This window comes from Festucalex cinctus, chromosome 13 (genome assembly GCF_051991245.1).
Source record: "Festucalex cinctus isolate MCC-2025b chromosome 13, RoL_Fcin_1.0, whole genome shotgun sequence".
In the NCBI taxonomy this organism is placed as follows: domain Eukaryota; kingdom Metazoa; phylum Chordata; class Actinopteri; order Syngnathiformes; family Syngnathidae; genus Festucalex; species Festucalex cinctus.
This window is the reverse complement of record NC_135423.1, coordinates 10,775,249-10,799,921: the sequence shown is the minus strand read 5'-3', so window position 1 is coordinate 10,799,921 and position 24,673 is coordinate 10,775,249. Positions and strand designations below refer to the sequence as shown.

Genomic DNA, 24,673 nt, shown 5'->3' with positions numbered 1-24,673 from the left:
ACACGCACGTTGGCAGCGAGTACAAAAGGTTCTTTTAATGATGCCGTAAGAGGAGATAATATTCTAAATGTATCAGACAATTCTTTGAGGGCGCGTGGCCATTAAAGAGCCATTTTGCTGTCTGTTGAATACGCTCCTCCATATTTCATTGAGATGCATATCTGCGTTTCACACTGTCTGCCTGCTCCGTTATTCTCTATTCAGAAGTGACCCATTGCTCCCTGCCATACAATCCTTCACCTTCCTGGCTTAGAAGTAATTACCACTTTAATTTGCTGCCTGCTTTTGTGCATGTGTATCTGTAACTCTGTGTGTGTGCGTCTATATGGATATTGGGGGCAAAGGAAATGCATAGATTCATCACCTAAACCACATGAATGGGATTTGAACAGGTTTTCAATAATTGATTAGCAATAATTTGCATTTAAATATGTGGCAACATTAATGCTAATCATTTTAACTAAAAGTTTATTTTTAATAGTTTGCGATTTTCGAATATGTGTAATTCTGTTGTTGAAGTGTTATGACATATCAGTGTTAATATAGAGTAGTCTATATAAGTTTGAAGTACTGTGACAATTACGCATGTTTGTTTGAAAACTTTGAATGAACACAAAAAAGTGAACAGAAAATTCTCATACTGTAGTTACACAGTTTATTGATCAACACAAGCCAACTAAATCTATGTGACTAATTAAACATCATCAAGTGTTATTGTGCTTGTAATTGCTTGTTTTAATGATTTTAGTGACAATATTTGATAGGTTATGCAGCTTTAACTTTAGAAAACTAGACTAAGTGCAATTTCTGGAGAAATTGCGTGGGAATGCTGAAAGCTGAATGCTAATAGCTGAATGCTAAGATTTGAATGCATGTGGAATTCTTATGAAGTAAATTGAGAGATACATTATGAAATGATGACCTCCTGGTTACTGGACAGTGTACTGTACCAACTGTGCTACCAGGCAGTATCAGACACCTGGTAATGATGATAAGTTATATGTATGGAAGTGGGCGTGGTAAGTGTACTTAGAAAAGGTCCCACTGAAAATGAATGGGAAAAGTTAATTTTAAACGTTAAATTATGCAAATACTGTAAGTAATGTGGAACCAGATGATATATACACCTGGAGGCATCAATTTTTGAAGCTATAGTTGAAATTTGAACAGTGTAAACTGGAAGTATTATGTGAGAGTTGTTACGCGGCAAAAAAAGTGTGGAGAATAAAAATCACAATCACATATGCTTCAGCATTCCCACAAATAGAAATTTTCACCATTTTAACCATTATCATGATGATTTCCAATATAAAACACTACTTAATCTGAATCTGAGCGCAGGACAAATAAAATGTATTGAATTTTTATGTGTATTACTATTGTGAGGCATGTGACAAATGTGGTCGCTTTTGTTTGATTAATTTAGTGAACAGAAAATGTAAGCGTATTTGATGTAAATATACATAAATATTGTGTGTGTTGCATGTATAGTGCATCATTGGATGATTTCAGCACGTACAGATAATACAATTACCATGCATGTCCCTGTCTAATATTACTTGAACTTTTGTCTCCAAATTTGCAGATTTATTCCCAAATAACAATGCAAATGAGCGCATATATGAGTGTGTGAGTGTGTGTACTATATGATTTGTTGTACTTTGTGTGTGCGTGTGCGTTTATGTCTATCCTCCCATTGGTCCAATTATTCCACTACCAAAGCTCGTCTGCTTCCCTGCATCCTTTTTAAAAAACCCTCACCCGACTCACCCCTGCAGTCCCAATGGTAGGCCAACAACCCCCCCACAAGATCTCAATACACTACTTCTGCAACCCCCCCGCCAGACCCCTCACAGGACCTCCACTGTACCTCCTGCGTCCCCCTCGCACCTCCAAATCATCCCCATTGTTCCCCTCCCTCCACCGTGTCTCTCTCCTCCTTCATTTGCCCCCTAAACTCTTCCTTTACCCTCCCTCCCCTTTTCCCATTCTTCCCACTGTACCCCCACCTGCCCTCCCCAGTCCCAGGTGAGCTGACGACACAAGGAGAGCCAAAACACCCGGTGAATATTAATGGTTTGATCTGAATATTAATAAACTATGCATCTTAATGATCTTTAAAAAAAAAAACAAAGAGCTTCAATAAAATGCGAAAGTGCTGGGCTCACAGGCGCATACGCACGCGCCGCGATCGACGCCATCCGTCGCGCATCGTGCAGCATAGTTAAAACGAGGCCTTATCCTCCGACCCGCTGTTTAAATGCCGAGCGTCGCGTTGAAGACAAATGCCTTCTCTCCTCCTCCTCCTGCTCGGCAAATGAAGACGCTTCTCCTTTCCCACGTCCTTCTCCTCTATCTCATCCTGTTGCTCTCTTCACTTTCTTTTTATCTCCTTCTGCTCGTTTAGTTCAGCCAGCTCCCGTCGCCCCGTTTCACCTCCCTTCGCTCCCCAACCCTTTGGATTTTTTTTTTTTTTTGTTTCAGAAAAAAAAAAAAAAAAAAAAAAAAAAAAAAAAAAAAAAACCTGTTCACCCCCTTTCCAGCTATATACTACCCCATCTCTCGCGCCCGCTCCCATCCTCACCTACTCGATATTCCAGCCTTGTTCTCCTGCAGTCTCCAGCACAACTTTCTGACCCACTTCCTCTCTCGTCCCTGGCCTCCTGATCAAAGCCTGCAGGACGGCATCGCCTTGGGCAGAGGAGAGGGAGAACGTGAGCTGGGTGGGGAGGCGGCGGGCGAGGTGGATTTCGGGAAAGGGGGAGGGTGGATGAAGGGATCTGAGTTGAGAGGAAAAAGAGGAAGAGACAGATCGAGAAGGGATAGAGACGCAACCCGGAGATCACAAAGCCCGGGAAAGAGGAGCCAGGTGCCCTCTCAAGCCCAAGGACAAAAGCTCGTCCTGGTTGATCACACACACACGCGCCCGCGCACTTGCGTGTGCGCACACGCAGGGGGGAGAGCTGTCAGCGCCGTCATGTACGTTGTATGTTACGTGTGACGACAATGTTGACATTAATGTGGTGTGATAAGGAAAAATAAGGAAATTGTCTTTTCTTTTTGTTTACGCTGCCAAAAATCTCTTATTTTAGGAGGGAGGTTGGAAATTCAACAGGATGTTTGAGAAATTACACTTTCAGATTACGTGTCGTCCCATCTTGTTATTCTGTTTTGCATTCAAGCGTTGCGCACTTGAGCGATGCTGACAAGGTGTGAATCTGCATCTCAGCAAGTGTCACTCAGGGTGTTACAAACTTCCAATTAATAACATGGGATGCGATTGGATGGCGACCAGTCCTGGGTGTACACTGTACATCGTCTCTCAAGGTCAGAAGGCATTGGCTCCCTAATGAGGATAAGGGGAAATTGATGGATGGATAATAACAGTGGAATCAGAATCAGAATAGCTTTATTGGTACAAAACTGAGTACCGTTACAACCTGTCCGAAAAACATCAAAAACAGTAGAGGGAGACAGAACAGGAAGCCTGACGGGTCGTCTAAAACAGCGCCCCGGTTCTCAGATTAAAAAAGAAAGAAAAAAAAGAAAGAAAAAAGTGTAACATAATGAAGAGGGCAGGGAGAAAAATAAGACTATGATCCTAAGAAGGAACACTTTATGGATTTTAGCAGCAAACTGGTATATGAATACACAAAAGTCTGTGCAGGGGCAGGCTAGACTTTGTCTTGATATGTTTGCATTGATGCATCTTGGGTGTTGTTAGCTGTGTGTTTTGGGTAATTACGATGTTGCAAGACCCATGACTCAAGCTCAATGACTTTGCGCAGCAAATTTATTTACATCTCCCATAAAGTCCACTTTGGCTCAAACGACAACAAATAGTGTGAGTTGACACTGATGTACTTTGGCCGCGGAGTATATCTTTAATTACTTTGGAGGTCATTCTGGCGTCTGTGGTATTGTCACATTTGTCCAGGCATGTTCATGAGCTTGTTTTTTTTTAAAACAAAACTGTTGAACCACGATTGAAAAGCAATTTCTGATTTTCATTGGATAATTTGCATTACATTTTTATTTATCATTACTTTTGTAAGATTCCAGTTATTTATGTGACCACTGTGGGTTTTATTAACAAAGGAGTACCAACAATTTTGTCAATATGTTAAGGATTTGACTCTGATGTGATGTCTGACCTTGGTTCTTTTCTGTTTTTTTCATTTGATCTTTCCCAGATATCCACAAAATTCTTCTCAGCACTTATGGTGAAAGACTTTTATCTTTGGTCATCATTTTGCCACATTTTGGATTATGTACATATGAGCACCACTTAGAGAACTACTACTTCATAAAATTTGAGTTTTTTGTTTTTTCTCCCTTGCTTGATATTTTGTCTCTTCTGTATATTTTATAGGTTGCCAAATGTTGAATTTGCCTTTCCACTCCTTATCTCTCTTGCTGTCATTGCTATAGTTGCTCCCAGGGATTGAAATTTCCGCACCCTCTCTATTGCTTTCACATAAATAGATTAAAACAAAAAAAATAATAATAATACTTTTACCTTCATTGAACCTCCGTCCCATTTTACGTGTGACATTCTTATGTTGCATCTGGACAAGTTTGAAATTTGTCGAAGTCTTTATCAAATGAAGTAACGCCATCAGCCAAGTCCAGGTCAAACAATTTCCTGATCTCATTGATGATTCCATCTACTCATTCCAAAATTAATAACCCGGAGGAAGAGGAAAGGTGACAGGAGATTTCCCTGTTTCACACCAGAATTCACAGGAATTTACCAAACTCAACATTGCCTCTTAATAGGAAACTTAAATTTACTTGAAGCAAATATTTAGTAGGATAATCTTGACTACAACAACCACTTTGCATGGATTTAAGTTTTTTGAGTACTTTGTGTTGCAAGCCTTAATTTCTGTATCTTTTTTGCAGGGTTGTCTGCTTATGACAAAACACAATTTTTGAATTTACACTTACCTTTTCATGAAGTTACAATCACTCTCCAATTAATTTCCTCAAATTCCTATGGGACGTTTCCAAGTTGGAATATTTCCAAAAATCCCCCAGTTGAAATTCCCATGGAACCACATAACGGGAACGGAGCTTAATTTGTAGTAGGACAGCAAGCAGTGCGCACGTCTCAATCCTGGCTGCTTTGTTCCTGCAAATACAAGGTGTTCCAAAAAATGTGACTAAATTATTTCAGACCCTAATATCATAACCAATTCTTCCTCAAGTTTTCTCAAATTTTAACAAGATGTGTAGAAACAATAAGTTTTAACTAAACTTCAGCTTCAAATTAATGTTTGATTTGTTCATGAGGAATGACACTCTAGCAGTAATGCGCCAACACAGTCAAACAAAAAATGTGCAGTGTATATTTTGGAGGAAATTCAAAAAAAAAAAAAAGATAGAAAACAGATTTGGACATGGCACAAAAAAAAGAATGAAGAATAAATGATAAGTGTGCAAAATGAACATTTACAAATTGCCTATAAAATATACTATACCATCTTGAAAATGTAATTCTTTATGACGATGAAATCTTTTTATATATGCAGTCATTTACATATATATATATTTTTGTTGTTTTTTACATAACTAGACCCTCGCCACAATTACGCAAATTACTCACACAGTTAAATCTTTCATGACATACATCTTTAAGGACTGCTAAGTACAATACGGCAAACTCAACAATTCATTAACAATAAAACCAATTGCATGCATATAAGATTTAAGATTAAAAAGTCACATGGTGCAACTCACCATAACATACCTTTGTATTACAGCTTACTAAGGTTAACTTTTTTTTTAACTCTATGCGAGGTAAGCGTAAAAAAAAAAAAAAAAAAAGTAAAAAAAAAAAAAAAAAGTTAAAATGTACACATTTTCATGTTCAAATGCTTTTAGAATATGTTAAATATGGAACAAATGCCCCATGATGAAAGTCTACACACCCCTATTTAAATAATGAGAAATCTTTTTTTTTTTTTTTTTTTAATTCACCATTAATGTGACCTATAACCCGTACAACTCAAGAAGAGAAGCAAAAACAACAACTGAGATAATGTGGTTGCACAAGTTTGCACACCCTCTTATAATTGGGGTGTGGCTGTGTTCAAAATTAATCAATCACATTTAAATTTGCTAAATGAAAGTTGCCTCTGATTAACCCCTAATAAAGTTCAGATGTTCTAGTGGGCTTTTCCTGACTTGTTTTTTTTTTTTTACTCAAAGTTTTATGCTAACACTGAATGCTTTTTTGGAACTGTTCATAATTCCCTCCACCACGCTGTCCAAGGTCTTAGCTGAAGCTCAAGAAAACCAGCCCATGACTATGATTCAATGTGTGGCTTTTTTTTTTTTTGTGATGTGCAATGTTGTGTTTGGGCCAAACATAACTTTTGTAATTTTGGCTTGGTGAAACCAGATATAAGAGGGTGTGCACACTTACGCAACCACAATGTCCATGATTAGTTTTACTTATGTTGTCAGGCCACACTTGTAAGAGTCAATAACAAAAGTAGAATTACCATTATATATTTTTTTTCACACAAATATTTATTGTAATTATAACTTGTTAGTATTGGTTTGTAATAAAGACGACGTGTGTTCTGGTTTACATATAAGTCGTGTTAATGTTTTTGAAGGACTAGAACTCCATCAAAAATGGAGGCCCTTCTTGGACTTAACACATTGTCTGCTGTTAATAAAGATTTTTGATGGTCACGGTTTGACTCTGGAACCGATGATTTCAATTATAATTGATCCCTAAGGGGAAAAGCGTAGTGAAATTAGAACAAATTGGAAGTGTAGCAGGCGTCACAGAACAGATTGCGTTGGATTCCGGAAGCCCCACTGTATTTTAAGTCTTAATTTCTCCAAAAGTATGAATTATTCAGCAAGCGCAGACGCTAATTTGCGGCGAATTATGAAAAGGGGAAAAATCCGCTTGCAGCTTGTTATATCAAGGAATTCCGAGACTTTTAGGAGCTTTTTAGAATGTAAACAAGCCGGCTCTTGGTGCGGGATTGCAGTCTAAGGGCTCGTCCATCCCAGCGGCCGTGTCAGTCGCAGGCGGGCGGGGGTGCTATAGGCGTGAAGGATGGAAGAACAGCAGCCCATTTGTACCCAGAGTGAGGTGGCGTGTACTTTAACATTCCCCGCGCATCCCGACAAAGAGCACTAATTATAAATAAATTAGGGACACGACACGGTGCACCACGAGGGGGTGGGAGGGGGATAGAGAGGCGCATAGAAAGCCGAGAGCTAAAAGAAACAGACAGAGACACCGGAGTGAGGGAGAACAAGACAGGAGAGATTTTGCAATGACATCGAGGTGCAAGTGGGAGAAGAAAGTAGATAAGAAATAAGAGGAATGGAGCGCAGGAAGGCCAGGGGATGGGGATGAGGTGGCGGAGGTGGGGGGTGGGGGGGTAGTGGAGGCGGAGGGTTGTAAGTGAGCGAGTATACAAGGCCTGAATCCTCAAAATATAGCTCCAGCATACATCGGCTGCCAAAAAAGCACGACAAGATTCCCACAAGATGACGGAGCCGAGGCGCCGCAATGTGTTTGAACGCAGATAGAAGAAGGTGGCGGGGAAATTAACAAGCGCAATGACACAAAGGGGAGAAACGTCAAGATGAATGGTTGGGGGAAATAAGAGGGGTGGGGAAAAAAAAAACAAATCGTCCCCGGTTTGGAATGAATTGTCTGTGTTTTAGAAAGGAAGTGATATAGATCTGATTAAACAAATACGATGCAATAAGGAGGAGACAGAGATATCAAGCCGAGTCAACACTCCCAACCTGTCACTCAAGCTTATCTGAGATGACTTGTCAAGCCAAGCCAGCGCATGTCAAGAGACCGAAGTGTGCCGCTCTGCATGTGTGTGCGGCTGCGTGTGTTCAGAAAGAAGTGTTTTGTTTCTTTGCATCCCATACGCGCACGCACGAGAGTTTTGTGGATTTGCATTGTGTCTGGGCGCATGTGTGTGCTTATGAGCATGCTCGCATTTGTGTGCACGTGTTGCTGAAAGAGATGGGCAGCTACATGTGAACCCCGACCACACTCTGAGTGGCCCCTTGATTGATATTTTATTTATTCATTTAATTAAATAATTATTTATTTATTTTTACAAGTACCTCCCCCAAAAAATGCCATATGAGGTGCAGAATTTGGACCCAAACTGCATACAATTAACATAAGTTTAAAAACAGAGTCTTGAGAGACAAAAAAAAATACAAAGTAACTGCAACGAGCAGAGTTGGATTCAGATGGCTTGGAAGAAAATACTTGACGGAGAAACCTCGGCTAAGAAGCAGATGGGATGGAGAGAAACCTGGACGTACTGAGAAAAGTGTCGCTCACGAACACCAGTTAGGACTATGCTCAATTCTATATGAAAGAATAAAGGCCTCTATGACAAAATAAGAGTGACAAATACAGGACCATAACAGCACATTGACTCCATGACTCTATTTAAAACACAATTGTAATAGTTCCTACGCTGTCAGAATGTCTAGTTTTCTTCCATGCACTGCTGTGTCTAGCCCTACTCACTAGTGTTACTTTGTATTTTTTGTTTATCAATACTTTTCTACTTCCATATCCTGTCTGCATTTAGGTCCAAATTTAGCACCTCACATGATAAAAAAATTGATAAACATTCATTGTACAGTTTTGTTTTGTTTTTGTTTTTTTTTAATGAAAAATAGGCTGGAAATGGGCAGATATTCCAAAAATACTGGAAAATACCCACATGTAAAAAAAAAAAAATACTGAAAAAAAAAATCTGAATATGTGAATACACAAGTTCCAAACCACAAGTATGGAACTGTTGTTTTATGTTGTAACATCCCCATTCACCACTAGATGGCAGATAGGCCTTAGTTGCCCTTGCACCAGGTTTTATTACTTTTTGCCCTATTAGAACATGAATGAATTGCTCTTCAGCAGTTTGGTACCATCCGGCAATGGTCATTTTTATGCAACTAGAGGGAAAAAAATGAGAGTATGTGGTTACTTTGGTCTGCCTCCATTCTTTTTATTTTATTTTATATATATATATGTGCATTGAGAAATGTATTACAAAAAAATGAAATATATTAATGTAATTCATTCCTTAATGAGAAGCACTGTAATTAAGAGCACAAATTTTACATGTATTTTGTCCATATTTAAAATACAATTTTTGTCATAATTCTGGTTAAAAAGTACACGATGCTATGTGTCCGTGCCAGTAGCAGTGATGAAAAATTGTGGCCTCCTCCACCATTTAAGTTGCCCATCCGTAGTTTGTCTGCATCTCTGCTGGTTTGTGTGCGTTCTACTTATGTGAGCATGTGTGTGTGTGCGTGTGTAGGGGGAAAGTCCTGCCCCTATCTAAATGGATCACACTTCTTCCGAGTGGGCCGCCATTTCTCACAGTCTGCCATCTCCGTGCAAACAGACAGATATAGATGAAAAGAAGGATGGATGGATGGGTGGACGGATGTCGATTTCAGGGGTACCACTCAAGGTTACGCCGTGTCTGAAGCGGAGAAGGGATGATGGGCGGCGGATGGCAAAACAACAGTATAGCGCTCGGGCGTCGAGCGTCTTCACGTGAGGGAACTTAACAAGCCTGTGAGGTCGACATTTATTGTCGGCGAGCAAGTGGCGCGCGCCTCCTTGTCGCACACCACCAATGGGGTCAGAGGCCATCGGGACTGTGACAGAGACGGCGAAAGGTCCGCCGACTGACCCGCCATTGGCCCCCGGACACCCCCTCCTCATCATGGCGATCCCGGTCGCCATGGCTACTGAGCTGCACGCAAACATGATGTCACTCCTGGATGTGAGGGAGGTGCTGAGGAGAGGTCACAGCACTCAATACTCACAGGCAAAAAAAAGATATGCTTCAAATGATAACTAGAAGAGCACTTGGCAGCACAGTGACCTAGTGGTTAGAAGGTCTGCCTCACAGTTCTGAGGTCCTGGGTTCGAATCTCCCACTAATCTGTATTCAAGACACAATGTAAGATCGTTCATTATTTTCAATCTATATTGTAATTAATCTGAGAGAAGTTTATGTATTTTTGTTGTTGCTGCTGTTTTGGTTAGAAACAGAGTTCTGCAAAGCATTTAGCAATTATATGTTTGTGTGTGAACAGCTATGAACTGAGATAATAGCAGCTACATGGGGATGATTTTTCTTTGACTTGCACGTGCAAAATTGGAGTATAAGTGCTGTGTGGTGGCAGCAAAGAAATCAGTTCAACTCAATTTTGGATTAGTAGCAGTTTGGCAAATATGATACAATTCAAAAGAGGCTTCGACATAAAGAGAATTACACATTGTGTTTTTAAAATTAGCGTTAAGCTAGCAGGCTAAGTGCCATGACTGTGTTTTGTCTGTGTTTTGTTTGTGGCAAATGTCTGATGTTTGGTTTTATTTGACTTCATTTGAACTGATGCAAGATGCAATCGGCATGTAACTATGTGATGTCAAGAATCTTTAATCTCTTTATATCGTCAGAAGCCAATCAGTTTTACCCGCTGGGTAGTCAGCAGCGAATCAGATAAATCCATGTCAGTCCTGTTTCAGCGACCTATCAGGGTTACCCACATGTTTGGCCGCAGCCAACCAGATCCAGTCGCTGTCTATATAAGCCTGTCTGAGAAGGGTGTGTTTTGTTGGATTATTACCACTGTTCCTCTGTGCAACTCTCGTTGTTTCTGTGAATAAATAGTTAAAATCTTATTTGTGTCTGCGGCTTTGGGATCCAATTCCAGCACATAACACTAAAGACAGCTAAGTGGTTGCACTTAGCTGTCTTTAGCCTGCTAGCTTAATGCTAATGTTAACACGTAATGGGAAACTTAATTCCTCAACAACTGATATTTCAACTATTTTGACGGAGTAGCAACATTTAGGCATTAAAAGTAATCGTAGTGTTCTACAATATATATATATTTTTTGAATAGGGCATTTCAATTAATTTCAATGCGGAAAATCCAGATCATTTTCAGTGATTTGAGTTCGCGGCACAGTGAGTCCCATACATTTATCAAAATTGCTAAAACAGCAACCCTAATGAATGCCGAAGACTTTTTTTCCTCCCATACTTTTTAATTTGTGGCGACCACACCTCCTCAGACGGGGCCCGACACTCCATTATTAAAGTGAAGCTTCCGTACGAGTCTTGTGTGTAAAGTTGCAGCAAAGGGAGGGGGTGGGGGGGACTTAAAGGCAGGTAAAGAAGAGGAGCGAAGAGCAGCTTGTTGCATTAGCATTCCGGCAGCAGAGAGGCTGTCTGTTTGCCTCTGGCAGCAGCCGACAGAGGGGGGACACTCTCTGCATCCTCACGCAGCTCGTCTATCTCTCCCTCTGTCACTGTCTATCTCTCGCTCTGTCTGTCTCTGCCTGTCTCGCTCTCGCTTTTGCGCTCGCCCGCTCGACATCCAACAGCAAAACTCCCCCCTTCCAGCCCCCACCGGCCCTCTTCCTTTGCCGCCGCCTGTCACCGTTTTTCTCCACCCGGGACGTTTTCCTCTTGTATCTCCCCCATCTCGCTGTCACGGCGGCGTCTTGTTTGTTTATCTCTCCCGCCACTAATTTTCTATTGTGCCGCCGTCTTTTTCATTAAGGACTCAGCGCCCGCCCCCACTTACAGGGCCAAGCACGAACATGCGATGCTCCTCACGACAGAGAAACTGTTTGAGACACGGGAGTTTAGTGTGTGACGTCAACAGGTGTGTTTGTGAATAGCAAGATCAGGTACATCTTGGGGCTCCAGGTGGAGGAGTGGAACTGTCACCTGCCTTTGGTGCCGGTTGGTGTGGGTTCACTTCCCCGCCTGGGAGACCATGTAAGTTTGTGTGAGTGGGTGTAAAAATAAATAAATAAATAACTAATAAAATAAAAATTTTAAAAAATGGATCAGCTACATCTGAACAAGCTATTGGCATCCAGTACAGCGGTGCTCTCAAAAATGGACAAAATTAAAACTGAAAATAAAAATAGAACTAAATCACAAAAATACTCTAATTGCACAATATAATGTACTTTATAAATACATATAATATAGGCAAATTTTTTGTCTTAAAAATTTACTTAATTTACGTCTTAAAAATCTTCGATCAGTAATATTTTCTTTAAAAAAAAAAAAAAGTTAAATTAACACTCTTGTAGTGCCAATAAAAAAAACACTATTATTATTATTGAAAAGGAATAATTATTGTACCACTGTTGTAATTACATAATGTGCCACACATGAATAAAAGTTGTTGGATGAGTTATTTGAAACTGTTACCATGGTAATTTTAATAAACCATTACAAGCTTGCTCATAGATGTATGAACTCTTTGCATTGATAAGCACTGTGCTCACTTTCAGTTATTTATTCAGTGCATTAAATATAATGTAATGCAGGTATACTGAGTGCCAGAAATAGGAGCACCAAACCACTAATTACACTTAGAATCACTCTCTTAGGTACACCTGCACTATGTGAAATCCAACAACTATGATGATGAATCAAAATCCTTCTGTGCTGTTAAAAGGCACCATTTTGTCTCCGACTTCCATACTGGAAATGAATATCAAGCCTTTCCAATGTGACCTTCAGACTTAAACTGGCTTTATATCCATAAAAAAGGTCAGGCCGACTCCCCAGAATAATCACCATTTTATAGTTTCAGGTGAGAGGCCAGGTGAGGTCTCAACAGAGAAGATCCCAAGCGTCTGCTGACCTCTGAATGTTACACACAAGGTATCGTGGTTATATCATTGCCATTCATTTGAACTCTTCTATTTATATGTGTCCACTGTCCAGAGACGGCTGCATGTGCAATGACTGATGAAAAACCGGAACAGTTCTAATTGAAGTGCTGCTGTACCGGTGGATGTTAACACAAGTTCGATGAGTCAATCTCAGGAGGTTCAGTGGACATAAAAGGCACACGTTGAGTGTGAGTGATGTTGTGCTTATTTTGGTATGTGCTGACCACCGGGTGGCAGTGTAATTACAGATATACATAACATGGAAAGAGGAGTTTCACCACTAAATGTCTTATTCATCTGCAGTAATTGTATAATATTATATGATTAAACTTCCAAATAGGAAAGTAAGACAATATTTAGAACATCTAAGTCAAATTTTTGGTGGTAAATCAAACAAAAATATCAGCTAAGTGACAGCTTTATACACATATGACGTGATTTTATTCCCACTATGTTTTAATATTGAAAATACAAGGAAGAAAACAAAAAAAAAACCACTCAATTCATAATTTCTGCCATTGTCGTTAGATCCTCAAGAGCAAATATGGAGTCATATCTCCTTCAGTATATCACAATCCTTTAGAATAGGCTTGTGATAAAAAAATAAAAAATAAAATACAACATAAGAATCTGTGACGTGCTTGAAAACGAAACCAAAAAAGGTTTAAGACTACAAAAGCGTGCGACGCTGCTTCGCTACTTTCAGACTTCACGCACTTTGACTTTTCTTTTCTTCCCCGGTTCAGCTTTGAGCCACAAACACTTTTCCGGCGTGTCAAGTCCACTCTGTCTTCTGTGCCATGAAAGAAGTCAATCATGCAGAGGATTCAACCTTTGTCAGCACTTTGCCAGTTGACGCCTGTGAACAGCGCCCGCGCGTTAGCGCCCTGACCACGTTTAATTCACTGTCTGTCGGCCTCAAAGCCAATCAGGCGCGCGCGCCAGGAAACACTTTCTGACATCACGGAATCGCCATCGAACAAAGTCAGCAAGTAAGCACGATGGGTATCAACATAATGCTCTGATGACTGCTGCTTTATCAAATTTAATTAGATTATAGCGGCTTAGCATAGCTGAAGCGTGGGCAGGCAGAAGGGGGAAGTAAATAGCTTGCTATTCAGCTCAGCTAACATAAAACGGCATCTGAGAGACAAAATGCATTGCTACTAATTAATAGACTATTAAATAGAAGCCAGCTAACGGTGCCTTGAAAGCATGACAGCTGTTCTCATCAGATGTTAGAAGGAAACAATACACTTGGGTTAAGTATTTCTAGTACTACAGTGGTTCCTTGAGATACGATTTTAATTAGTTCCACTACCAAGCTCGTAACTTAGAAAACATTCATACTTGGCCACTAGGGGGGGTATAACACAAACAGACGTATTACATGATGAAACATAAAAGAAGGCCGTGATCATAAGTTGGAATATTATTTGTGATTTTTTTGCAGAGGATAAAAAAAATATGTGAGTATTGTTTTATAGTCTGATTGCATTTGTTGCTACCACTAGCATTCAAATATAGGTTGTTAAAAGGTTTATAAGCTAGGTGCGGTACCATGTTTATGGCATTTTGCATTATTTGTTATTTACTATCCAACAAACTGCTGCTTGTTACGAAGTCAAAAAGTCAAAAGTATGGTCACTTGTCAGTTGGGGAGCCACTATATTGCTATCACTATGATAATATGACAGCCACCAGAAATGGTGGACATGCTGAAATGAAAAAGCTACAATTATCTGAAACACAATGTTTGGTGCTGGATAAATAACATAAAATAAAATAATGATTTCCAGATTAACACTCCCACTAGTGTCTAATCTGTCACTTTGTCTTCTCAATTAAATACAGAAACATAAAGCTTAGTTCATATTTAACCAGCTATTCGTGAGCTAAACTGTCAAGCTAGCCTAGCTAGCTTAGCCTCACATCTTACCTTTCTCTGACAGATGAAGGTAGGCTAAATGTCATAGACATTGTGCCTCTTGCCTTCAAGTTCATATTTGACCAGCTACTTGTGATCTAAACTGTCAAGCTAGCCTAGCTAGTTTAGCCTCACAGCTATCTTACCTGTGTCTGACAGGTAAAGGTAGGCTAACTGTCATAGACATTGCGCCTCTTGCCTTCAAGTTGCAAACCTTCATGAGTGGAGCCAAGTGGCGGGGGTTGCCAGGTGTACGGTTCTCATGACACACACACACAAAATACTTTTCTTTCTAAACAAAAGGCAGGCTATCTTAAAAAGTCAGCTTTTCAAATGTACACAGAATGACTTAATTGTCAAGTCAAGTCATGGCAAGCAAAATAATTTGTCTGCTGGATCGTGTGTGGCACTTCTTCGCCTGCCCCAATGCAGAGTCAGCACTAGACAACCTGTTCATCTAATGGAAAATGAGGCTTTTTCTCTTCACGTAAATGTGATATCAGGAGGATGTTTTTAGCGCTGTGAGCGATGGTCGGACTTAACCTGGACATAATCAACTATTTTTGTTTCATTGTGCCTGAAACTCATCCTTCTCATTTAAAAGCTACTGTATCTCCCCTTGTCTCAATTCATCTTTGCCTCTCCCTCTGTTTGCCCTTCCGCGTTTCCTCCCCCCGCACCCTTGCATCCATCTTGTTCCCGCCTCCCTCCGGCCCAGCCACACCATTCCGGTATTCCCAAAGTCATCTGCAATCAGACATCTTCAATGGATTAATTACACTGTCCTCGCGCAGCTTGATTGAGCATCTAACACCCCCACCTCCTCGGACCTCCCCCCCACTCGCCCCACCGTTTGCCTACACCCACTCATAGGCATTGCATTTTTCCACTGTCTTTTATCACCTTGCTTCCTTTCCTTCTTTCCTCTTCTAAACTTCACGTCCTGTTAGCCCCCGTCCCTCCACCCTCCGGCCTGCGGCGTCTCGCTAATTGGACATCGATCGGTATTGGGTCCTCTCCATGATCTTTCCTGAATATTGGGATCACACTAACTTAAGAATGAACTGAGGTGAAGCGTGCGGAAGGGAAATGGATGAGTGAGGGAGAGAGAGAGGCAAAGGCACACTAAATACTTCAGCTTAAAGAAATATAATATGGTACGTCCAGGCACGATTCTCTGCATTTGCATGCGTGTGTGCTTAATTTAGGTCCGTGATTCCCAACCAGACTGCCGTGGGAGGTCATCAGGTGTGTTCAGGAACGATCCAATTTTACCTAATTTCTCTGAAAATGATGTATTCATGTAGTTATTTACAAACATATCCATCTATGCCAGTGACAGTGTACAGGACTGTCTCAGAAAATTTGAATATTGTGATAAAGTCCATTATTTTCTGTAATGCAATTAAATAAGCAAAAATGCCATACATTCTGCATTCATTACAAATCAAGTGAAATATTGCAAGCCTTTTATTATTTTAATATTGCTGATTATGGCTTACAGCTTAAGAAAACTCAATTATCATATCTCAAAATATTAGAATATTACCAAGTAAAAAAAAATGAAAATACTGATAATAATAATGAACTTTATCACAATATTCTAATTTTCTGAGACAGTCCTGTATAGTGACAGGCACAAAAATGAAACCCTCCCCAATTAGATAGCAGAAGGAAGATAAATAATCTGTATCCTCTTTTTGTGACATTTTTGTTTGGTGTCTGCCCTGAGATTATTTTGAATGTAAAATATATGTCTTGCGCCATCAAAAGTTCTCAAAAAACTGATGTAAGGCATTGGCTCACCGGTCATAATCTTAGCTACACCTGCAAAAAATTGCTCAAAGCAAACATGGTGAAGCAGCATTTATCTGTTATGCTGCATGCCGATGGATTAAGATGCCAATAGAAGTGAGAATTACCAGGTTGAAAGCTATGATCCTTTCCCATCCCTATGATTAAAGCCTTTCAAATGACTTTTAAAAAATATTCTGTAAAATCATGTTCTAAGATACTTATATTCCTTTACTTTGCTTTTAAATGTTAGCTAAATGCTTTTAAATGTATGTAGATTTAATTATGCAAAGCACATTGAGTTACCATGTTTATGAAACACACAACATAAATAAAGCTGCTTTGCCTTCTGCCATTGTCGTCATTAGAATGAATTGCGAGTTACACTCACTGACACTTCATTAGGCCCGTTAAATAGTATTTCCTGCCTCGGTTAATCATCGTCCCTACTTGAAAAAGGAAGGGCCGCATCTCAAATGTACACATGCAGGTGGTTCCGCAAAGTGGTTGCGAGTGCTTTTACGATGATGTTTGCAGTGTAGCATGGCGGCCCATTGGTTAGCATGTCTGACTCAAACAGCTGTGTCGTTCGGAGTACGGGTGGAGAGCTTGCTTTAGATTGTGCAGGTGTACCTAATGAACTGTCCACAACATAGAAAATGAGCATAGATATTTTTCCTACATAGAAACAGTTGTTGTCATCAGATTAGAGTCACTTTAAGACGCTCCTGAAACAACACTAACAACCGGCTCATCTCATTGGCTCACACGCATGCACGCGCGCGCACCCTCACATACACACGCATGCGCGCGCAATCACTTTCGCACTCTCGCCTGCAAAACACCCATCCAGCTCGCATCAATCATGGATCCCAGACCATAACCCTCCAAGCAGAGTGCTGCTTTGAGTCATTCTAAAACCATGATGGATGACAACTTCCCAAAGCAATCCCTCTTGTGCACGCCAGCATCATTTAACTAACGGCGTCTACCTGCCTCGGCCAATAGAAAGCCCCCCACACCCGCCTACCACCAACCCACCATCTCTCCACCTGGACCCCCGCCTTTAAAACAAAAACACAGAGGAACCTCCAAACTCGTACGTACACAATCATATACGTCAAATGAGAAGTTCATCACTACATAATAAAACTAAAAGGAAACTACTCACCTGAATGTTCAAATTCAGATTTTGGCCAAAAATGTCACTTTAACTCAGGGGTCGCTAATTCGACTGATGAGGGGGCCGCATCAAGTATTCCACAAAAATGATTCAAGTATTAAAAAAAAAAGTAGAGAATTATTTGCCAAAAGCTGTTTTGAAACGGAGATTAAAAAAAAAAAAAAAAGAAAGAAAGAAAGAAAAAAAAACGGAGAAAAAAAAAACAGGAAAAAATGTGGGGGTTTGACTGCTGAAATTGTCATTCGGCAGTGACCAAGGCAGAAATCTTTATTTTAAAAAAACATACAAATATCGTATAAAATAGTGAGTGAACTGGAGCTAAACATAACAGAGTAAAAGTTCTGATTCCGTTCTGTATGTTACATCAATCATACATCTAATCAAGACGTTTTTATCCATCTCAGGGGGCGGCGATTTTACCTAGTGGCTGTCGACTGAAGATGGCATCACAGTTGTTCAGGTCTCGGGTTACAACCAATCACAGCTCAGCTTCAGAAGAGGTGCGCTGTGATTGGTCGCTGCTTGAGCGCTGAGCAACTATGACGCCATCTTCAGTGACAACAAATGGAAAATGGCCGCCTTCTGAGATTGATAAAAATAGCCGGATTAATTCATATTCCAGTCATGCAACATTAACCGGAATACCATATTTAGACTAGTGGAGCTGCATAGAACATATTATTGTCAAGAAAAAAAAAATTGAATTGACTTCCCCTTAAGAAGTCTCAGATTTTCTGGCCCTCACATATGACGTTTTGAAGTTCAAATTTTGTTTGACTTTTGGGTGGGAAAAAAAAAAAAAAAAACAGAAAAAGAACTCAGATTTGCTGACTTTTACGGGGTTTGAATATCTGCGAATATCTTGCTTGCGAGACATTAAAAGGCTGTCACAGAGGAATTGATCTTGGCCCAGGACGTTACCTCCCCGCCCGCCTCTCGCCTTCCCTCGATCATGAGTGGTAAAGACAGGATTGTGAGGAGGTTAAGCTGACCTCAGGCTCGCGCTTTGGAGTGGGCTTACCCGGGAGTGCGAGATGACAAAACATTTAGCCCAATCTCACTTGCAGCTCGCTGACAGGCGGAAACAAAAGCAGCCTCGGAGGAATCCGGAATCACTGAATGAATGTCAATTAATTTCACAGGACCGACTTGAATTGATTAGAATATAAAACAATCTTTCTTGAACGCAGAGGGGAATTGACGTGCGAGACCTTCAAACAGAGGGAATGCGGAGGAATGACAAAATGAAAGAAAGATGAGTGATTTCTCGCCGTGCGTGTGTGCAGTTGTCGGGGTGTGTGTAAAGTAATTAACATGATAGGCTCCCTCTCAGCCTGATAGCCCGTTCCCTGCAGCGAGGTCGTTCAGCAGACATTAACAGACACCTGAGCCGCCTCTCAGACAACAAACACGCCATGCATCTCTAATGCAAACACGCGCAAACATGTTCCGCCCACATTTCCCCGGCAACCGACACCTGCTGCAAACGCGCGGCAATCGGCGGACGTGCATGACGGCGCGCGTGTTTAGCTTGTCAGACGCACATATGGTCGAGCAAAATGCTCGCTAGTTGTTCCAAATAAATTCATTACACTAGCTTGACATTCACGTGGATAAAAAAAAAAAAAATAGATATGAACAGAATATTAATATGTAAAACTGCGTAGTAGTGGTTCAAAGGTGAAAAATTAATAATTAGTTAGGAGTCAGAGTGCCAGAAAAACAACAAAAAATCTTGCAATGTGTATTTTACTACGGGAAATTAGCACTGCATTACTAAAAAAAAAATTAGCGTAATGACATAAATAGAATTAAACCATTTTTGTGACTGTGTCAATCAATCGACCATTGTGCTGCTTTTTCCGGTGTGCCAGCCTTGGCCACATGGGGCAGTCTAAAATAGACAGACGGATATACCGTTCATCGAGAAGTCTCAGCTTCACCATCTCATCAGTACAGCACTAATATTATTAGTTGTTCTTCACAGAGGATAAAGAATATATGACAGTTATGGCAGTGCATGTGTTACTGCACAGTTTGTGTTCAGTTTGTTGTTATAAACCCAATTTTGGGTGGGACATGGAAAGCTAACAAAAAAAATACATCTTTGTATTTTGCTTTTATTTTTCAGAACAGTATTGATTGAAAATTTAGTATGAGGTGAGCAAGGCAATGCAACTTTATTTATATAGTACATTTAATAAAAAAGCTAGATTAATATGCTCCATATAGTTGAAAATAAAACATTCAGAGACATTTGCAACAACAAAATTAAAGGCATTTAAAAGCAAAGAGCAGAAAGAAAGAGTAGTCTATTAAAATTACTAAAAGAAGAAGGAAAAATTGATGAAAGAAATGCTTTAAAAGACCTTAATCACATGTATGGGGAAAAAAAACATACTGTTGTTTTTAACCTTGACCTAAAAGCATTTACAATTGGGGGCTAACTTCAATTCATCTTATTCTATTTGACTGCAGCACAACAGCTTAAATTTCGATTCACCATGTTTGCTTTGAACTCTGAGCCCCACTAATTGACCCGCGTCTGCTAACCTCAGAACCCGATTTGGTTTATATTAGCTAGCGCATGTCATAGCGAGCAATATGCTTTTGACGTTATTATCAAACTCATTTGAAACTGTGCTTAAAAATGTAACATACTGATGTTCATGTATTTTCAGAGGCTATTTTTTTAAGTCACTTGTATCTCAAGGCACCACTGTAATCCACAGAGTTTAAATAAATAAATAAATAAATCCACAGCTCACTCAGACATGCACATGTACGCATGCTCGCAATGTACACATCATAAAATCAATGTCATGGCTCCTCTCGCCAGTTATTCATAATAACGGTAACCTTGCAGAGTAGAAATAAGCAGTATGACTACATATAGTCCACGGTCAAAAAAGTCCAAGGCATGCAGACGCACATACAACAATTTGTAATCATCCACACAGTTATAAAAAAAAAAAAAAAGTTTAAATTCCAACCGAACAAACCACAGTAGAAGTAGTGACACCATTTCTATGAAAATAACAATTTAGACCTTTTTGAAATCTGCTAATTAGATTTTGATCCTGCAAACATAAAGGACTGAAAAATACAAAATGCCTCGCCAGAGGTAATGAGATATCCCACATGAGCATTTGCAGCCCGCAGAATGCTGACAATAGCGCTCAGTTTTCCCTCCGCCACTACCTTTTGTTTCCTTCCACTTCATCCTCCACAAACCCGAGCGAGACCTTCACTCCTCTAATCCCAGAGCCGTGGCTCGGCCCAGACCCCCAACACCCCCCTCAGAAACACACAACCCCTAATTTGCTAAAGGATTAGAGTGGGGGCACCAGGGTCAAAGCGAGGCCGGCGCCGCAGACCCCAAAAGAGAAGAAATGCAAACACGCCAGGGACCTCGGGTCCGGGTGTGCACATGCACACGCACACGCACGGTGTGAACCCTGCACACATGACACAGACTGAGGCCGAAACGGCATTATGTATTCACACACTGTATGTGCACGCACTAACCTCTTCTCCAGACACGTACTAAAACACAGACGGAGACGTGCACAAATAAACACTGACCTTAACGCTGTGACAAATACATATTAGTGCAATTTCAAAGTATAACAACACTCGGTAGCGTGCAGACCTCCACCAAGGTTGAACTGCTAACAAAAATGGGGAAAATACTGCAGATTTGTTTGTCTGTGTGTGTTAATAGGCCCTTTAGTGGTTCACGGAGGAGGATATAAGACGTATGGAAAATAAATTCCTCTAACAAAAGTAAAAAGACAAATGCTTGTCTGTCTCGTCCAAAGAAGGTCTAATCTGTCCAAAATGGTTCCTATTCATTGTACTCCCTGAGCCACACTGGCAAAGAAGGATAGCTCTGTCTAGGTCAGGGGTCAGCAACCTTTACTGTCATAAGAGCCATTTTATGCCAAATAAATAACAAAAAAATCTGTCCGGAGCTGCCAAACGTTTGAATATTATGATGAACGAAACTGTGTGTGTGTGTGTGTGTGTTAGTCAAATGTACTGAAGGCCTAAGAGCTAAATAGAGCTGCACCATAACAGACAATATGCAGTATCCAATACATAGATTCATCTTCATCTACTTTGGTTTGGTGTAACCTTTCAGACTTAAGTTTTTATCGTGCATTTTTAGACTTTTCTGTCAAGTTTCTGACATTTTTGGCAATTTTAATGACACATTATGGTCATTTTCTGCCTCTCCTGTTTTGGACATTTTATGTCATTCGTTTCTGCCTTTTTTGTGTTGAATGTTGTTCTTCAGAATTAGCAGTGGTGGCCCATGTTACTTGAATTAGTTGCAGTCAATAAGATTTTAAATTCGTCCCCTTGATGTTTTTGCAACATTATTCTGTCTCCTGATTGGTTGAGCAGAGTAAAACTTGTTTCAGCCAAATTGTACTTGCAAAACAAATGAATACATTTAATAATCAGCAGCTCATAGATGTGTGAAGTTATATTATGTTGTTGTATTGTATTTATGGTTCTTTTGATTGTGACGTAAAGAGATGGATTGAGTAACATTAACTAACACCACCTGCCACTGGTCTCTGACTAATTTTAATATGACTGCTTCTATTTTTTAAAAATGATTGTTTGATAATTATGATACAATACCAAGTAATTTACTTATTTATTTAAAGACACTAAATCCCAAAATCCGTCACCTCTTCATAAAGTTTCACGGAAGTCACTTATGAGGTTATTGCGTAATATAGATACATCTCACATTAACACTTCCTGACTTGGCAGAGTTAAAAGGAAAAACGAAATAAATAGAGAGGAATAACAAGTTCAGAGGGAGGTTTGATGATGCTGGCGAGTGTAAGGCGTGTGGGAAGCAGGTCGTGGAAAAGAGAGAAAGGGATGTCGAGGCAGAACAACGGGAGGGAGAGTCAGCAAGCGCGCAAAAAAAGTGATTGTCAAGGAGAGACGGAACATCAGTGTGAAAACTTCTAAAGAAGGCCCTGCTCTGGGTTTTAAACGCTCTCCTCCCTCTCGTGCCTTTCATGAATTAAAAGCACGGGCGCTCTGTGGGGAGAAGCATCGTTAATTCCGATCAGATCTCCTCCACCGCCGCCGCCCTTCTACCGCCGCCGCCGCCTCACTTCCCTGGGCGACGCTTGCCAGCGGTCTGACAGACGGAGATGGGATCTGACAGTAAACAGGCGCGCCGATGCCCGGCTCATGATTGACACGTAGGCAGGTCGGCGGGGGCCCGCCCCCCTCCTAATCCTGCCCTGTCAGCTCTAATTGGGGAGGTGGGGCTCCGTGTCACCAAGGTGACTGATTGACAAGACCCCAGCTTTGCATAGATATGAGGCAAAGGTGGGAAGGTTCACGCATGGCGTCACACTGTTAACACTACGAAACTGCTAATAGAGATACGTGTGCGTGCGCGCGCAGGTGAGAAGACTCATGAACATGTCAGAGTCCATAAATACATCCAGCACAATAAACTGTGAGCAATACTGACATGTACACAAAGCGCAACATGGATACAAGAGATTTTGTAACACACACACACACACATAGAGAGGAAGATGAAGCGAGAGAGAGGTGAGAGCGCTAATATGCTAAACAACAAAACAGTCTGTGCGTGAGAGTGACGTAAAGTGTTTATTTCTTGACACAGCGGTGTTAAGAAGTCACGAACCCTCCAAGTAATTACTTAGTCCTAAACCTGACCCACAAGGTTATTATGGCCCGCGCATATTAAAAGCATACATGGCCTGTTAGCAAACGAACATGATCTCAGTTGACCCAGAGAACTCTATAAGCATACTGAATTAGCATTGTTAGCTTTAAAAGTGGTAGTGCTTTACTTACTAATTTCATGGGTTATGATTTATCTTAGTTTTAGTTTACATCACAAAAAACTTGAATTTGAACAGTAATGTTTAAATTTTTTGTATCCACTATAAATATATACAACACATGCTACATACAGACAGTACAAGCTAAACTTGTTGTTGGAGAGATAGAAAAGTAATTTGGCCTCCAGACAGACAGGTGGACAAAAGAGACAGACACAAAGATCTAGACCTGGACTCGATCTAGTTTGTGATTCTGTGCTAGGAGACTTTTGAGTGAAATGCTAAACCAGCTTTTTATGCTCTTGTTTAACAAGACTTGCTAACATCTCTTCATTTCCATACAAAATGAAGCACGGGGAATCCCCCCCCCCCTTATTTGAAACAGATACATTTCCATTTCAAACATTGCCAACAAAGCAAATTACGAATCTCATCAACTGGGTGTTTTTTGTCAAAAAAAAATATGGATGACTTTTCAGAGGATTAGTGAGAGATGTGACCTGTTGGTGGTCAGAATCAAAGAATCAGAATCAATCAAATGACTAGCCATAAAGACAACACTATTTCTTAAAAAAAAAAAAAAGAAAAAAAGAAGAAAAAAAAACACCCCTGTGGCCACTTCATTAATTAAAGCAACGCAGCCGGCAGGATGATGGATCCTTCCTTGATGGATGCGCTAAATGTTTTATGTTAAGATATTTTTACGAGAGCTGACTCCGTGTTGCATCATGTTGTCTTGACAGACGACAGACTTGTGCATGTACGAAAAAATTGATGATTGGAAACTTCCCGACCTCTAAAAGTCAGTTTTAAGAAAGTGATGTTGGATTCACGTTGCACGGTTTGAGTGACACAATTTGGCTTTATGTCATTACAATGTAAATAGGGGGGGGGGGGGGGCACAAGACACATAATAACTAAAAAAAACAAAGAAAAAACAACAACAAAAAACAAAGTTCTTATTCAGATCAAAACATAACTGATTGTTTTCAAAACGATCAGTTCTGTCTTATTAAAATTATTTTTGTCTTTTTGTCACCACTTAATTTAATGAGTAGTGTACTGAATAAGTACGAAATTGCAGTGACTCATGTGCTCTCTCATAAAACTGCTGGAAATACAACGCTCCTTTTGCCCAACTATTAGTATGTGCTTGCTCTTTATTTTTGTACCAG

At 40.3% G+C, this 24,673-nt stretch overlaps 1 protein-coding gene across 3 annotated transcripts in view; it reads right to left on the bottom strand.

The window, feature by feature from the left end:
* Positions 1-24,673, bottom strand: part of npas1 (neuronal PAS domain protein 1) — a 98,782-nt gene that overhangs the window by 61,275 nt on the left and 12,834 nt on the right. For all 3 annotated transcript variants that reach the window (XM_077540240.1, XM_077540241.1, XM_077540242.1), the window contains exons 4-5: positions 4,951-5,134; positions 2,585-2,691 (exon numbers count right to left, since the gene is read on the bottom strand). The gene's annotated coding sequence lies outside the window, so the exon portion shown is untranslated. The remainder of the gene's footprint in view (positions 1-2,584; positions 2,692-4,950; positions 5,135-24,673) is intronic.